This window comes from Neomonachus schauinslandi, chromosome 15 (genome assembly GCF_002201575.2).
Source record: "Neomonachus schauinslandi chromosome 15, ASM220157v2, whole genome shotgun sequence".
In the NCBI taxonomy this organism is placed as follows: Eukaryota; Metazoa; Chordata; class Mammalia; order Carnivora; family Phocidae; genus Neomonachus; species Neomonachus schauinslandi.
This window is the reverse complement of record NC_058417.1, coordinates 38,074,640-38,083,545: the sequence shown is the minus strand read 5'-3', so window position 1 is coordinate 38,083,545 and position 8,906 is coordinate 38,074,640. Positions and strand designations below refer to the sequence as shown.

At 48.8% G+C, this 8,906-nt stretch overlaps 1 long non-coding RNA gene across 1 annotated transcript; it reads right to left on the bottom strand.

Moving 5' to 3' along the window:
* Positions 1-305: 305 nt before the first annotated feature.
* On the bottom strand, positions 306-5,414 carry LOC110593263. The gene is made up of 3 exons (XR_002481145.1): positions 5,329-5,414; positions 4,466-4,609; positions 306-374 (listed from the first exon to the last, which is right to left on the bottom strand). It is a non-coding gene; the product is annotated as an uncharacterized LOC110593263 (long non-coding RNA).
* Positions 5,415-8,906: the final 3,492 nt, after the last annotated feature.

Sequence of the window (8,906 nt, the reverse complement as noted above, 5' to 3'; positions counted from 1 at the left end):
GTTGTTGGTACACTGCCTTCTCTGTGGACTTTTCAGAGTATTGTAAAATCCCATGAGAGTGGGGGACTCTCGGGGATCTGTCTGCTTGTAAGCTGGGGAACGGATGAGATGACCTCTGGAACTAGCTGTACAAGGGAAATGTTCCTCCAACAATGCACCTGCCTGACTCCGCTCACTTGCTTCTGACTTGGAGGCCAGAGATATGAGATTCCAGTAATAACTCTGCCAATCCTCTTCCCTTGACTTTCCTCCCCATGCCCTACCTACCCACCTACCTTTCCTTGGGTTCCCAGGAACTCTCCAAAGCCAGGAACACAAAGCAACTCCAGGACAGGATTCAACTGATTTTCCTCTCTGGGTCTCCATTTCCACATCTGTAAAGTGAAGAGTTTGGCAAGATGAGCTCCAAGTTCTCTCCCTTGCAGCAGTAAGCTTCTATGATTCACACCCCAAAGGCATCAGGCCTCACATGCTTTGCATGTAAACTCCAGGGCACTTCTCTTATGTCTAAACGTTCAGAAATATCTTTAAACCCTGCCCTCCTCTTTCCTCTCACACAATCTCTGGTTCTATGGTCTCTAGCTCTTGCCTTCTGTCTTCAATGACCTCAAAACTCTGTCCCCACTTTCCTTTCAGTTTTATATCACTCACTGGGACAAGCCCAACTGGACAAAATCCTAGGAGCAAGGATTAGCCTTACCTAATATCCTGGCTGCAAATTTGGGCGTCAGACCCAAGTCAACTAGTATATTCTATCCTTTTTTGGAGGTCCTGGCAGTTGGGGGGAATTTCCTGGCAACTCTCCCCAGCACCTCCCCTCCTCCTCCACCTCGCTATTCCCGATGCCAGAGCACAAAGTGGCCAGTGATTGATGGGCCTGGGTTCCCAGTAACCGCACCCAGTGGCCCAATCCTCCTCCCTAACCCAATCCCTCCCCTGTCCCTATTCAGAGATCAGATTGTCTCATGTTGGTCCCTGAGGTCCCATTAATTAAAAATACATCCAATTAAATGGCAGGTGAAAACGTGCTATTGGAGCTCTCCACCCCCCTGCCCCAGCTTGGTCTCCCCCCACCCGCTTTAAGGCTCAGCTGTGCTTTGAGCTGAGAAAAAAAAAAAAAGAGAGAGAGAGAGGAAGAAAGAGGGAGAGAGAAGAGGAAGACATAGGGGTGGGAGGATGAAGGGGGGGTGTTATTTGAACCTCTGCCAGGGTAGCATGTGCCAGCCTGGGAGGGTGGCACTGTGCCCTGGTGTCTAATTTCTGGAGGTGTGAGTAGGTTCAGTCAGCTGGGTACCCACCTCCATTTCCCTTAAAGGGGCAGAGGGAAGTCAAAGGGTATGACTAGCTGTGCTGCCCTCCTTCTGGGTTTGGTGGGTGAAGGGCAGAAGTGTAAATGGTAGAGGGCCCTTAGGATGGGGTGTGATGTTCAGAGGTTTGGAGAGTCTGAGGCCTCCATTCTTGGCATATCCCTGCTTTTCCCCAAACTGCAAAGAAGGTAATGAGAAGCCGGCTAAGACCCAGGTGGCAGGGCATGGCGATGCTCCCAAGCTAGGCTGTGCCTACCCCCACCCATAGGAAAGCTGAGAAAAATAACAGAGGGAGCGAGGAAGAACAGAGCCATAATTTGGGTGGGAGCAGATGAGTCAGATAGGATAAAATATACAAGGATGGATGTTTGTGTGGGCATCACGACACTCAGCACCTTATAGGTAAGAGGGTCTGGGTCTGGAGGACCTGTCCTGTTTGCCCTTTCTCTAGGCAAAAAGAAGCAGCAATAGGGTGAAGTCACCTCATCCTGGCTGCCTGGCACGCTGTGAACAGGGTGTCTCCCCTGACAAGCACTGATCACTCGTTCTCCTTCACACTTACGGTGTCCCCAGCATTTTGTCAGGTAATGCATCTGCTCCACCCTCTGCCCCTCAGAAAGCCCTGTGGTCCCAAGCAATGCAAAGCTAATGGGCACTGAGAGCTGCTGGGAGAGGAGCTAGGAAAGAAGGGATAACTGAGGGTGGTGCTCAGAATCCAGGCACCAGTGGGGGTGTCTGCCGACCCAGGGCCCCCGCCTGGCCTCCTTGGCAGCCTCAGTACCTCCTCACTTCACTTTAACGCTAATTGGAGATTTTAATCTGCGCTGCTGCTCTGCTCGAGGTGCTGGGGGGAGCGCCAGCTGTGCAGTAATTCCAGCAGCACCGACTGTTTAATCAAGCTGTCCTCCTGGGGAGGGGCCCTCGGGCATGGGGGTAGGAGGGAGGAGGAGAACCTCTGTCATCTCCCTTAGCCTGTTCAGCCTGGAAGGGCTTCATGGAGACGGAGGATCAATTGTGGGATACCTCACCCCCATAAGGGCCGCATGGCCACTTGGATCCTTGGCAGAGCCATTACACCATATGGGGTGAGTTTAAAGCTCAAGGGCCAAAGCATCCCTATTCCCCATCCGGCTCCCTGACACCATTTTTTTGGTGTCCTCCAGCCACTCAAGCTGCAAACATCCACTGGACCGTCTTGAGCTCTGCAGATCTGTGCTGGGGGAGGTGGGATGGGGGCACAGAAGGCTGAACTTTCCCACTCTCAGTCCTCTCCCCAATGCTTTCTCACTAACAAAGATACTTCCCTCCTAACAATTGTGAGAGATCTTTTTCTCTGAAAACCACAGGTACCCATACCCTCTAGACTAGAAAGTGACTATTTAAGAGGCAGGGAGACATTGGGGGCGGGGGGGACAGCTGAAACCTGCTACACCTTGAGGGAGAAAAGCACTGACGCAAGATGTTTGGTGCCGAGAGCTGGGGGCTTCCTGAGTTCAGATGGAAACACACTAAGATGTCAGGCAACTAGGGCTGAGTGTTCAGGGTCTCAAGCCATTTTTAAGGAAGAGCAAGTGGTACTAATTATTCTTCTGGCTTCTTGGGGCCTGGTTCTCAGGCTCTCTCAGATTGTTTCTGATCCCTGTTTTGAGGAAAGGGTGCTCTTGTCAGCCAAACTCTTGTCTGCTAAGGGGCAGGAGTTTTAATTGGTCAGCAGCACCCTCGTGTGGCAGAAACCAACACTGCAGCTGTCCAAGCGGCCCAGCAGCTTTGAGGGATCAGACCTCCAGGTTGCTATCTGGATGGGCAGAATTATAAATGTTGATGATCTCTGAGTCATCAAGGTACCCATGCATGCTTACTGCTCGACCACTTCCAGGGACATTTCCTGACTTCCTATCCTTCCATCCACTGTATCCTAACTCCAACTCAAGGTATGTGTCAACCAGGGAGGGAGCACCTTATCTAGAGCTGGCACTTACTAGGGCTGCTGCTTGTGCTGTGTGGCTTGCAGGGATAAGAGAAGAGCTGCTGAGGGCGCCTGGGTGGCTCAGTTGGTTAAGCGACTGCCTTCGGCTCAGGTCATGATCCTGGAGTCCCTGGATCGAGTCCCGCATCGGGCTCCCTGCTCGGCAGGGAGTCTGCTTCTCCCTCTGACCCTCCTCTCTCTCATGCTCTCTGTCTCTCATTCTCTCTGTCTCAAATAAATAAATAAAATCTTTAAAAAAAAAAAAAAAAAAAAGAGAAGAGCTGCTGAGAGAGGAGGCCTAAGAGCAAAAGGTAAGCTGATGTCACATCCAATGGCAGGAGAGGCTCTGGCACCCCTGCCAACTTTTTTTTTTTTTTAAAGACTTTTTATTTATTTATTTGACAGAGAGAGAGATAGCGAGAGCAGGAACACAAGCAGCACCCCTGCCAACTTTTTACAGGTGCCAGACAAGACCTGCCACCTGAACTATGCCACCTGAACTCCAGACACTATCACCTGGTGGTGGGCTTCTTTTCTTTCTTTCTTTCTTTTTTTTTTTAATGTTTTATTTATTTATTTGTCAGGGAGAGAGAGAGAGCACAAGCACAAGCAGGGGGAGTGGCAGGCAGTGGGAGAGGCAGGCTCCCCGCTGAGCGGGAGCCTGATTTGGACTCGATCCCAGGACCCTGGGATCATGACCTGAGCCAAAGGCAGATGCTTAACTGACTGAGCCACCCAGGCGTCCCTTGTGGTGGGTTTCTGCTGTACAGCAATCCTTTCTTACTCCCTGGAGAGGTCTGGGAATGAATAGAGACAGATTCTCAGAGCCTGAGATCCTTGTCCTTAGGAATAGACACCAGATAAACATAGCTTTCCCTCAAAAGATCCAGGTATTCTCCAAGGATGCCAGGCCACTGGGCAGAATGCATGTCTGGAGCTTTAGACTTCCAGCCGCAAGAGAAGTGCTGCCTGTCATTGGACCCTTACCCTAAATTGTTCTGAACTATAGGAAAGGAGTGGATATTTAACATCAGCAAAGTCCTGCTAAAGATTAAAACTGGAAGTCGCAAGGTGGAGAGCTGAGTCACTAAGGCCTTCCCCCTATTGGAAATATTTAACAACAGAGAGAAATATTTCCAGAGAGAAATATGACCCTGTTTGGGGTTGGTGGGTAGAGAGAGGAGCCACCTACCTGGCAGCAAGAAGGGTGGGGGTGAGCACTGGAAGCTCATGACCTTCCTGGTTCTGGGCAATGAGGATGGAGAGAAGCAGGCTTGTAGGTCTCTACTTCTGGTATCTTGAATAGTGTCTGGACAGGTGGGAGCTCCCATCAAATCTGGAAAGGAGGAAGAGAAGTTGATGAGAGGTAGTAAGAAGAGACAGCATGCCCAATCCCACTCAAAAAGGGAGAGAAGGGCGCCTGGGTGGCTCAGTTGGTTAAGCGGCTGCCTTCGGCTCAGGTCATGATCCTGGAGTCCCTGGATCGAGTCCCGCATCGGGCTCCCTGCTCGGCAGGGAGTCTGCTTCTCCCTCTGACCCTCCCCCCTCTCATGCTCTCTTTAGCTCATTCTCTCTCAAATAAATGAATAAAATCTTTAAAAAAAAAAAAAAAGGGAGAGAAAATAGCTTCTTGGGGAAGAAGGCAGGGCTGTGTGTGTGTGCGTGTGTGTGTGTAGTGGTGGTGGTGGTGGTAGTGATGGGTGAGTGGGACAAGTGTTGTAGAGGAGAGGCTGAGAGTAACCAACATCAGTATCCCACCAAAGAGGAATATCCATTAGCGAAGTTGGCCAAGAGGAAAGAAAAGGAATGAAATGACTGTCAATGTTAATAAAGAGGGTCACCTACTCTAACCAGGGGGAGAAACTGTTAATGAGAAGGTAGGACACTGTAATAGGGTCAAATAAAAAGCCAGGGAAACTCTTCTGAAGATCTTTGGGAATAAGAAACTTCCCTGGGAATAAGAAATTTCCCTGAGACTAGTTGTGTCAGGGGGTGGGGCTGGGGAATCCCTTACAAAAGCAGGCCTGAAACCTCTGACTGGCTTTAGGTCCCTACCTGGCTTTAGAGTGTATGAAAGACTGAACTTTTCAGGGCTCCAGATGCCAGGTGACTGATGGACTTCACCAAATTCCTCAAGGGCCATCCTTCCTGCCGCTGCTGCCACCTGTGAAGGAAAATGACAGGTTACTTTAGACATGAGACAGGGACTAGACACCAAAGAGAAATTTGGTCTTTCACCCAGGGAGTATGGCCTTAGTAGGTAACAGTGACGGTGATGGTCACCACTCTTCCAATTCCCTCAAACCCGAATTCACAAAGCCCAGAAGGATTAAGATGAACCTTAAGTATGCTCCCAGAGAGAGATATAACTGCTCTAAGAGTCCTACCTCCTGGGAACCAGCTCCCAGTCTGATAAAGTAAAAACAATGATTCTATACTTAAGAGGTAAATTAGGAATTCAACAGAACTGGAAGCTGTGAAACTCAGAATTATAAAGGGTGATGAAAGTTCAAGTTTAATGCAAAGTTAATTTAAGATGGTGACTCAAAGGAGGCCATCTAGTTTTAGATCAGATCATCGCCTTGTCCGTAACAGGTTCTTCAAGAAAGGCTAGGAGGCAAACAAACAAGAAAATCCTGTGAGACAGAAAGGAGGTTTGTGAGGGGACAGCAAACTTGATACAATTTGGACAAGTAGGTCTATCATACACACTCCCTATGTAGGGAGGAATCTGCATGGGGACCAGTTCATGTTCCCCAGTATTATCAATTGGGGTGTGATGGAGAAAATGTAAAGATTATGTACTAGGATCTGTTTGTCATCCGCACACAATATTCATTTTGCAGACCCACTGCCCCTCTGACCTAGATTCATAACTCTAAACTGTTTCTCCCTCCAAGATTCTGATCCCAGCTTAGAGACTCTTTAGCATTTACCTCTATGCATATCATTGGCTCCCAAACTTGTATGCTCAGAAAATAAGCATTGGAAGGGACTGCAGATACATCTCGGAGAGGTCCAAAGAGGGGGTAGTCTATGCACCAGAGTGAGATAACTTCAGAGCCTGCTGTGCATGTCAGTTCACTGAGCATACTACTTAGGTCTTAGGTCACTGTGGAGCACCACACCACCTTCCTTCTGCCTCATCAAAGGAGAAAATGGACAGTTCAAACTTAATAAGGGAGAGGAGTAGGGGGTCCCCCCTCCAACCCCGTTTCCCAGTGATCTCAGAGAGTATCTCATTTTAGAGTTCTATAATCCCTTCTCTCATTCAGAGACTCCTCTTAGTTTCCCATAAGGTGAGGTTTTCTCTTTCCCTCCCTTCCGATTTTGCTTTTCTATAGCTGTATGGCAATGCAAAAGAGCCTGAGTTGAGATTTAGGGTGAATTCCTCACTGGGTCTCAGAGGCCTGCTTCCCAAACCCCAGAGCTGGTGGCCAAGTGCTCCTGGAACTTGGGGGTAACTTTGGGGGCATCAAGATCTTTGGCGGTGGCTGCCACTTGCTTCCCCAATGAACCAGAGCTCCTGACTACATAAAAATTACACTTGTACAATCTGCAGGTCATGGACAGCTGAGTCTTTGAGGTAAAACACATAAAACTTCTCAATTTTTCTACTAATGTTTTCCCAATCTACCTTTCCCCCTCAAAACCTCACAGCCCTACCTTCCTTTCCTGAGGAAGTTCAGCGGTCACAGGAATTGGCAATCTTAAGGTTGGGGGCTCTATACTCAAGTAGGTTAAGATTCTGGCCTCTTGGACTCCAGTTTTGGCTGGCTGCCACCAACTCACTCACTATGAGACAGTGGGCAAGGCACTTCCCTTCCCCAAAGCTGTTTCCCACTCTGCACACTGAAAGAGTGAATTAGGTGATCTCTAGGGTCCCTTTCTAGCTCTGGCCGACTGTGATTCTATGAGGAAGGAGACACTTCCTTTTATCAGGAAGTGAGGCATTCCTGCCCTTCACACCTTCTCTCTGGGCCACTGCAGAAAGAAGCTCCCCTAGAGATGCCTGCTTTTCTCATGCTGACTTAAAGGGACAAATGAGGGAGTCCCAGTAGGAGGCCTTCCTTTCAGTGCCAAACTCCTTCTATTTTGAAGATATATTAAGAAGGTGATCTAACTCTAACCCTGAATCTTGATAAGGCAGAGAAGACACAAGGCAGATGTATGGGGCAGGAAAGAGTGTGATAAGCATGCCCCCCAACATACAACCGAGACTATCTGAGCACACACTTGGCTTTGCCCTAGGGAGGACCATGTATCAAATACAACTGTATGTGGATGGAAGAAGAAAGCAAGGACATGTGTAAACACATACAGAGCATTGACATAAATGTCCAGTCAGCGCAAATACACTCACTACTGTTCTCTCCTACTTCAGGCCTATACCCGCCTTGTAAGAAGCTATGGTGTGTGGGTGGCACCACATCCCAGTCTTGCCCCTCCCCAAAGTCAGAAAGGAAGAGATAGTGAGACAGGAGCTACTTGGCTTCCTATAAATTGTTTTGTCCTTCCTCACAGCTGCAATCAGAAGCTAAGGGCTCCCGCAGGCCTTGTTCTGATCTGCTGCAGGCGATGGAGGGTTTTTGAAACGGAGAGGACTTGGCTGCGGCCCCGTTTCAGCTGCCATTGGGGCTGGCTAATGGGCTCATTCGGGAAGACCCCCGCCTGCTGCACTAAAGAGTCCCCCGTGGACCCCCTCCCCAATCCCAACCCAATTAATAAATGGGGGCTCCCACTTTATGGCTCTGGGAGCAGAAACCAGAGATACAAATGACCCCCAGGGAGGGACAGGAAAAGGCCTTCCAAGAAACAAGCCAGAGAATTGTGCATCCACAGCCACATGCTGCCACAGGCTAGTCATATCCCATTTTCAAAGCATTAAAGGGGAAGAAACTGGCAAAAAATTATTTTCTTTCCTAGATCTGGAGAGGGATAGCATTCTTTAAATCTGTGGGAAAACCCCAGCAATAAACTCTCTTTCACCTGGATCTCCCACCTCCAAAGGGCAGAGTGCAGATGGATAGTCTGGGCACAGAGCACAAGCTTCACTATTTCCTAGGGGTGCTGCCCCCACCTAGACCCTGCAATACTGAACAAAGACACATCCCATCAACTGGTTAATGAAGTAAAAAAAAACAAAGCAGCTACCTCTTTCCAAGCTCTCATCACCATCAACAGGATTAATGTCCTGGGGTCATCTCTCCTCTTACATCCTAACTATCATCAAGCCTTGCTAATTCCTATGGACCCCCTTCCTTTCTTCTCATTCTCTTTGTCCCACTCTAGTGCAGGCCCTCAGGGCCTCACATCTGGACAAGAACAAAAATATCCTAGCAAGCTTTCCTGTTTCCTTGACCCAGTATGGCTGCGAAAGTCCTCAACATCATATTCATCCCACCATGCTCTGCTTCCTGTTAATGCTTACCAAATCAAATCCGAACTCCTCATTCAGGCCCACAAGACTGCTCCTCCGACTTTATTTCTTAAGATTTCTCTTCTTTACGACCCTGACTAGCCCATTCAAAGCCTTCTGCACAAAACACACATAAACCTTCTTCCGTAAGTTTTCTTCATCTGAACACCTCTTCTGTTCCCCTATCTTCATTACTTCAAAGAATTCTTTTCTG